The 8,881-nt window shown below is 33.3% G+C and overlaps 2 long non-coding RNA genes across 2 annotated transcripts; both read left to right on the forward strand.

Moving 5' to 3' along the window:
• Nucleotides 1–3,459: 3,459 nt before the first annotated feature.
• LOC142085271 (uncharacterized) lies at nucleotides 3,460–5,344 on the forward strand. Its single transcript, XR_012674597.1, has 4 exons — nucleotides 3,460–3,477; nucleotides 4,104–4,130; nucleotides 4,497–4,535; nucleotides 5,328–5,344. It is a non-coding gene; the product is annotated as an uncharacterized LOC142085271 (long non-coding RNA).
• Nucleotides 5,337–8,366, forward strand: LOC142085272 (uncharacterized). The gene is made up of 3 exons (XR_012674598.1): nucleotides 5,337–5,372; nucleotides 6,775–6,816; nucleotides 8,327–8,366. It is a non-coding gene; the product is annotated as an uncharacterized LOC142085272 (long non-coding RNA).
• Nucleotides 8,367–8,881: the final 515 nt, after the last annotated feature.

Raw genomic sequence — 8,881 nt, forward strand, 5'->3', positions numbered from 1 at the left:
AAATTGTAGGAGGTGGAGCTATTGTGGCTTAAACCACCTTTTTATCTTCCTAATCCCAAATTGCTCTCTGGATGGAACGCCTTGACAGCCTTGTTTCTCCACACTATGATGCCATCTCATGGTGCTGTCACACTTTAAGTGGCTTGTGAATGCTTCTTTTCTAGCCATTTGCTGGAAAAAGCACGGAAGTGGAAGTGAGTTGTAACCCATCACATGTCCACTGTTGTATCTCAGTAGCTGACAAAGAACATAATTCACTAAGTAGCTACTGTCCAGCTGGGGTTCTGTTTTACCTGAACCTAGTAGCATGGATGTGCTTCCAGGAAGAGTGATATGTAGGGAAAAGAATGGAGAAGCGTTGGAGTCCTATTATAGCTGCCATTCTTGGAAAAACATGTGTGAATAACTCCTTTAAGGATGGGAGGGCTGTTTGATTACTGATAGCTGTTTTTAACACCGTATTGCCAGCAAAATGATGGATAGATTTAAGTATATGCAGACTGTTCTGTGAGGTTATATAGGATTTACCATGACAAAAATATTAAATCCCAGATGCTACTAACCTTGCCTGTTTTTTTTTTTTCTTCCTTTTTTCTCTAACCGTGCTTTTCTTGCTTTAGCACTACTTTTCTATTGCTTCAAATTGTAAGCATCCAGTACCTGGTCTCAGGCAGCTGCATTAGGTTGCCTTTCCATTGAGTATATTGCAGTTCACCTGTGGCATGCCGTGTGCCAGCACTGACAGTCACATCTGTGCTTGATTTAACACTGCATTCAAGTGTTGGATTAATCCCTCCTGTGAAAAATTGTTGAATTAGGACTGAAAGTTGGTGACAAATTGAAAGGCTAATTATGCAGGTGTTTGGAAATGTTAAATTGTCAAGGTATGATTGGCCCTTGCCTTGACTTCTGTGTCATTCCCAGTTTATCTGTCCTTATTTTTAATGACTACACATACCTTTAGGCATAAACCATTATTCTGATTTCATTTCCAAAAGTGCCTAATATTGGCATTAGCAGAGCAAGTTTATAATAGATCATAACAAATTTGATTATGCCTCTTGAAATTTAATTTCAATTTGGATATACACAAAACATGAAATTGCTCTCTTCCATATTTTTCTGAGCTCCTTCAGTAACAAAATTTGAGTAAAATTGCGTAGTTCATAATTATTAATTTTTCGTTTTTAATATAGAACACAAGAGCCAGTTTCTGGCTAGTTTCTCTTTTTCCAGTTATAACACATTAAAAAAAAAAAAAAAAGGTTCTGCAATTCAGCCTTAGGCAAAAGTTATCTTTTCTTTTGAAACAGAGGTAGAAAGAAATGCAACTCTCTTTCTCCCGTTGCTATTTTGACTTCATAGGCCTAATTAGACAGAAAATAAATAACTTTTTGGTCAGCAGGGCCATTGGCCAGTATTCTGAGTATTCATGGGGAGCAAATGAGATTAATAAGAAAGTTGTAGTCATTCAGTAGAGCAGAATTACTTTTAAAATTGTAAGTAAAACATATATTTCATGTTACTTTACACAGAAATGCCTCTCCAAATTTCTTCCTTTTCCTTTATTGTCATTCTCTTGATAATTAATAAAAACTGTAATAAACCCCAACATTTTTAAAAATCATTAAAGGTTTTAAGTAATTTCCGTACATGCAGTCTTGTGCTTTGGAGTGAGGGAAATTAGTTGTTAAAAATTTGAGAGGTTTTAGTTGTGTATGAAAGTTAAATTTATCAAAATGTCTGTTTTCACAGTGACTCTAGAAGCACTTAAAGATGTTGGTTTTAAAGGATTTAATCTACAAGCTCGAGAAATAGAAGGAGATGTTCCTGTTGGTACTTTTAAAATTACAGATCCAAACACTAAAGGCTTGAAATGTCGTAACGTGACGGTATGTGTTCAGTCTTTGGAATACTTACTTAAGCTTTGTTTCCTTTTAAATACTTTAATCAGAATTGATAGAAGAAATGAGCATTTTTTATATGGCAAAGTTATTTCAGCAGTAGAGTTTAAAAATTTAGAGTTTCTCAAGAAATACATGTATCGTCTATATGTGATATGAATCTAATGTAGAAGCTACCTGGAACTTTTTAGGAGGACATCAGTGTTACCTGTTACAGTAGAGACAGTTCCTCTAATAATATAGGTAAAAGTCACTTTCACATCTTATATAATTATATGTATTTCTTTTTAATTGCAGAATTCAGCAGTAAGTCATGCAAATTCAGATGTGAAGCAGAAAGTTACAACAACATGGATTGCTCCACATGATGTTAGAGATCTTCAATTTATGTAAATAATTGTTTTTCTGGGTTTTTTTGCCTTGAAATTTTATTTCTATGGATTATTTTGACATAGATCTGTGTTGCTGTTTCTGATCTTCTTGTTTTGCCACAATCATGGGTTTTTTCGTAAGTTTGTCATAACTTCCCACTGTGTTCATTAAATAACATGATTTCCATTTCAAGGTATAATTATAAAAGGTAAACGCTGTCCTGCAGATGTTAGTATATGTAAAAAATTCCATTAAGCACAGTGTTATTAATGGATCTTTGAGTAACCAGTTTTTACGCTTTGACCTCTTTAATTACAAGAGCAACAATATGATTGTAACTAGTTCCCCGAATCAGTGAAATTCAGACTCTATTCATTTATAACTTTTTTCATTTTGAACAGTGGAAGAATAGTAGTTTGATGTAAATGCTTGTAAGATAAATTTAAAAATAAGTTTACAACCCATGAACTAACTCCTGAAAACAGGAGAAGACAAATTTATCCTACGTTTAACGCTACTTCTCTTGCAAATTTGAAGCTTGTAAAAAATATCACCTGGTCTAACAAAATGCATGCTTGATGTAATTGGAAAATATCTAAATATTTGATAGCTTGATATTGTTTGAAGTGTAGATTTATGGTAGGGGCATCTTGGCCTTGCTTCATTAAATCTTGAGGAATACAAAAAGGGGCAAAAGAACAGAAATTAAAAACATGATCACTTCCACTCGTTAATGCCATGAAAATCAGTTCATCGTCATAGATTGTCGGAGCGGGAAAGAGGTGTGACCATTTTTATGGACATTTGAGCTGATACTCTCCACTGGAGTCAGTGCTCCTTCAAATAGTGTCCATTCCTCTTCTGCTTCTTCTCAGCATCTATTTTATTTATCTTCAATATGATGTTGGATGATAATACAGTAACTGGAAAAGTATTCTGGAAAATGATTATGTTCTTTTCAAGCTTGTACAGTATACCCTTAAAATCGAGTTGATTTTCTTGGCTGGGGCAGGGGGGAGGAGAGTTTGTTGGTATTTTATACTGAAATATTTTGATAGAAAAATTATTATTATTATTTTGTTTTCTTTCCAGTGCAACAGTTGTTCAAGATCTAGAGAAATTTTGGGTTGGAATTCAAAGCAAAACTCTCACGCCTATGCGTTCTGAGTCAGTTAATGGGACAGGAAAAAGTAAAAGGAAGGTATGTTTTGAGTGTATCTGCATACTAGAAATTAATACAGTAAATAAAAATATCTATGACTTGATACAAGACATAAATTCGTTGTCATGTATTCATTAACTAAGATGGCCAAAATCATTAGATATTTTCAACACTTTTAACTGCCTAATCCTCTTACTAAATTGATGAAAAAATAAGTATTATTTTTTCCCCACAGAAATAAGGAAACTAATAATCTAGTTATCAAAACAATCTATAGCATAAAGACAAAGAAAAAAAATGGGCCATAAGGGAACTCTACTGTGCTTCTGGTATACTGTGCTGTTCTTAACTGCTGCCCCAGTCCCTGGAATTATAGCTGTGTAGCATATTTTTAGAAATTAGTTTGTTTATTTTTTGGCCAAGAATTATGCTTATATGAAACATCTTAAACATGATAGGCAGCTAAAGTAAAGAAAGTCTGTTCAAATCTACCTTATTGGTTCTTGACTGTAGCAACACTGATTTACATCATCTTGTGATCTAACCAAGAGTGAATACCTCTCTTTTGTCCCTCGCTTCACCAAATGTATTTCCTGTTTCCTATAAAAAGCTGGTTTTTTTCCCCAGTAAATAATTTGTAAATGTTTCCTCATTTTTCTTCACAGCTTATGATAGAAGTAGAATGTAACAAGGTAAGAGCAATTTTTCTTCAATTTCCCAATTTTCAGTTGCCTCAATTGTAGAATTCCTGTCCTACTGGTCCAGTTGTTTCATGGTAGTAGCATGAAGATTATATCGTACCATTTAAATTACTTTCCTAGAGAAATCTCATTTATGCTTACATTTTCGTATGTAGTTTTGAAGGTATTTTTATTTTTAATTAGTTAACGTCAGTCGTCAGATCAGATTGTTACAATGTGTAAGGTATTGTAAACAATGAATCACTTGACTTCTTCACTCAGACCATGAATGTGAATTCAGTTGATTTCCTGTTTAAAATAATTTGGTATTTATACACCAATCAATAAACAGTAACTGGAACCTATACTTTCTTGCAGCGTGGAGGGACTTACACAACACAAGGCCGCTGCATCATGGTAAATATTCTTTCAATCTTTGCTCAAGATCTCAAGACCTAGTCAAAAGCTGCTTCTAGTCATATTTTTATCGCTCTTGTCACTCAATTTATTCTTCTTTTTGGCAATTTACTGTGGTTGATTAAAATCCCAAACTTTCTAAATGGTTGTCAGCCTTGTTACCATTTCCTCCTGCAGGTTCTCTCTAGCTAATCTGGAGTAACTTTCTAATAGAAGTTTTCTTTTTTCTGTCTTCACTTTTTAGTCATAGGGCTTGCTTGCTTTTCAAGATCACTTATTTCAACAGCGCTGAAACCTTGCCTTTTGCAAATCATGATCTAGATATAAAATCTAACTATTTGATTTTTTTTTTTTCTGAAGACTATCACTTTCAGCTCAGTGAAGAAGCCTCTTTTTCTTCTTTCCTTCCTCCCAGCAAATATGCCCTACATTTCATAGTGTCCAGTGATTACATAGTCATACCAGTAAAAAGTTTTCATCTACTTTTTTATGATCTTGAAAGTGTAGGTCTCCTCCTCAATGATGGACATCAAGTGTATGAGGCCAGATAAAAAAGGGTGCAAGCAGCAGAATTATGTTAATTTATACCAGGTGTTTTGGTATAGTTTTGATTATTTGGCTTTAAAGATCTCTGGGATAATTTTAATAGTATCAGTTGGTGGAAGGAAGTCACAGAAAACTACTTTGTGTGTTCTTCCTTTCCCCACCAAGTAGATCTTTCTTCCCTGAAAATCACTTATATAAAAATCAATTTTCTGCAAAATAATAATTAGCCTTTTCATTTCTTTACAGGTTGGACCTTCCGGTTCCTCTCAGAACAGCTATTCAGGCAGTCAGGTAAGAGTACTAACTTCCAGCATTTGTACGTTTTCCTTTAGTAACCTTGAACAACTAAAATTCTGTAATTACAGAGTACTGAGGTGATTTAATACCGTACTGAGATATCATCTCTGCTAGTTAACGCAGAATGCCAGAGTTATTCATCCAGTAAACTGTATGTTCAGTACCTGGACTAGGTTCAACTAACTACACTATGTTGAACCCAATATCTTGCTGTCAGTATTCTTACCTACAAGATGCTTCACCACCTCTGATTTCACACATCAAGCATTTTTATTAAGAATTAACTTGACCCTTTTGAGGAAAAAAGAAAAAGATTCCTTCCATCTTCTGAAGGATTTCTACCTGTATGTGCACATGTACATGCAAATATAGTCACAAACCATTTGTTTTATAGTTTCAGAGATATCTGGCATAATGAAAATGAAACTGTACTTATTATTAATTGATTTGTTAGGCATTTTTCTTTTTTTTTTGTTTTTGATAATCAAAATAAAAGGACTAATTATACTTGGGTTTCACTGTCTTCTACACAAAAATTTGCAAAATTTCTCCAAACTTGACCAAATATTCATGCTTATATTAAAGCTCCAGTATAATGTCTGTATCACTTTTAACACCGGATTATATTTGCAGTTGAAAATTTGGGGATTTCACTGTCTAGTTAGCCTTTTAAAACTTCTGGGGTATGTATGTATGCATTCTCACTGATCACTTTCACTTCTTTAATCACAGAAATGTATACGTTGTTCTTAGTTAATGATTTCCACTACCATAATGTGCCTATTTGCACTTGAACTGTCAGATGCTTTCTGGTATGTCTCCAGTTTCTTGAACTGAGCTTCTCAGGGATATATTTCTTACTACTTACTAGTGATTATATTTATTAGTGAATTATCTGGAAATATTCCATTTGTTCAATCTTCACTATTTGTAAGTGGAATTACCAGACTCTGAGAAATACCAATTATTTTGATGTATATACTAAATACTGATTTTCTTCATTGTATTTCTTTCATATGTAATACATACTCCTTTCTAAGAGTTGAATTTCTCATCTTGTCACGTAACTACCTGACATTATTAATTTTTTCTAAAATATAGGCCATTTATTAAAACAAGTTGTGGATTTTGAAAGGTTACATGACCAATGACAAAGTTATATGAAATGCAGATAATGACTAATATCTCATACTAAATTAGAATTGTTACAGCCAGTTGCCAATGAACTAGTAACCTCTGTACTTGCTTATCTATCCCATATTTGCACGTACACATTGTTAGTTGCACAGCTTTTCATGCCATAAACAGCCGGGCTTTTTTTTTTCTTTCTGGCCCCGGTCCCCCCCCCTTTTTTTTTTTTTTACATTGAAATAATTGACTTCTGTTTTTATTTCAGGGTGCAGTAGTCTACACAATAAGCAAGAATGGATGTGGGCCTGTAAGCACTTTTCTTGCGTTTACTTTTTTGCCCCCAACATAACTATATTTATAGTAACTCCTAGCCTTCAATTGCATTATTTATATGTGTCATGTGGGAGTTTCTGTTGCAAATAGAAAATAATGAAGAGAGAGCTAGAAGATGAATATTACGGTTTATTCAATGATATGAAGTAGTTGGCAAACAGAGATGTTAAAAAGTTAAGTAGAAACATACAGATTGTAAAATCATGAAAAAAGGACTGGAAGGGGTTGTCTGTTGCAGTTACATTACACTCTTTGTACAGGTTGTCTGTTCTCCCCTTCTACCCAAGACAAGACTGGTGTGAATTGGTCTGCATGTTCTAAGTTGTTCCTCTTCTCAGAAGTAATCACACAGATATCTACAATAGCTAAGGCTATTTCAGTTTTTCATTCTTTCATGCAGCAGAGATACTTGTGAAGTTACGAATCCTAGACAGGTCAAGTCAATCATCCAGAAATAAGTGAAAGATGCAAGAGTGCTCTAATGTGATGCTGAATAGATCAAAAACTTAGCTGACGCATTTTTATCAAGATGGTGACTAATTGTATGGACTAAAATATTTGCAGATTTGTGTAAAATATATATATAATTATTTTGGTTTCCTTTCAGCATTTACAGATAGGATTTTTATTTTTTAATGCAAAGTTACTATGTTCAAACATTTACTCAATATAAAAAAAAGAGAAAAAACTTGAAAGGTAAATGAAACAGTCAAGTTTACTCTTTCTATGTCAATGACAGGTTTTTTTGCTTGTTTTTCATAGTATAGCAAGTAAACAAAAACAAGCTAGTCACGTAGTTCTATTGCTAAGCACTGTCAGTTGCCAATTCAAACTAGAAAAATGGGGATGACTCAGCACCAACAAGGACAATGTTTCCAAAAACATAAAACATTCATGTCGTCAGTACTTGTAAAATGTAAAATTCATCACAACGTGTATTGGTTTTTTACAAAGAACAAAAAAATTACAGTTTTTTGGGGAGACTATTGATTGTATTAATAATAACAGGTGAGATTTACTTTAAAAAAGGAACTTTATTTTTTATGCTGGACCTTGATATTTTATATTTGATTGACTGTAAATCAGAAAGGTGTTAATTCTTGTTTCTTTCCAGTTTCTGCTTCCTAATTTTTACATATATGTGTATGTACATATTATATACATAATATGTTTGAATTACAAGCATTGTATTAAAACTTTATAATTTATTTCTATTAAAATAATGTCTTGACAGTGCCTGTTTTGAAATGTTGCCCAAGTACCACTAGATCATCACTAATATACAAAGGGCTAATGTGCCTGGCTCTTATGTTCACACGTGGGTGTTCATGCATTAATACAATGTGGAGACTACAATACTCTCCTTATCATCTATTCTTTACATACTCTACATAAGGATTGGTCAGAATTGAGGGTGCCTGAAATGTGCCTTTTCTACTTAAGCAATTATAGAAGAGAAATAACTGGTTTCATTTTTTTCTTAGGGCGGTGCTGCTGGTGCATATAGTCAACATGCCTGTAAAGATGTAAGCTGGTTATATATGTATTTACTGATCATCTACTACTATGCTTCTTAACTCATCTCCTTATTGCAAAATGCATTTGATTCTCTTTTGCAGAGCTATATTATTCCTCCTAAATATATTAAGGAAAATGGTGGTAGTCTGAGGTATTATTCTGAGATTAAAAACCAAAATTAAAAGGTGTTACATTGTCACTTCCTTAAAATGTAATCATTTATGTTATAGGGGCTACTCATCACCTATTGTAAATGCTTGATTTGTTAGCCTACTAAAATGTCAGAATTCTTACTGCGTAACGCTTTTTATTTGTCAGAGTAATTGTCTTTGGATATTGCATATTGTGCAATGTTATCTGGGTTTTTTACAATCTTTGTGTATTAATCCAACAATTCTTCAATTAGTAGAGAAATTTCTATTGTCAATCTCATTTATTTCATTTTCACCTGAAACCAGATTTATTTTAAAATCTAACTTATTCTCCATTTTTAAAATCACGAAAGCAAGTAAAAAAATCTA

Source organism: Calonectris borealis, chromosome 8 (assembly GCF_964195595.1).
Source record: "Calonectris borealis chromosome 8, bCalBor7.hap1.2, whole genome shotgun sequence".
NCBI lineage: Eukaryota > Metazoa > Chordata > Aves > Procellariiformes > Procellariidae > Calonectris > Calonectris borealis.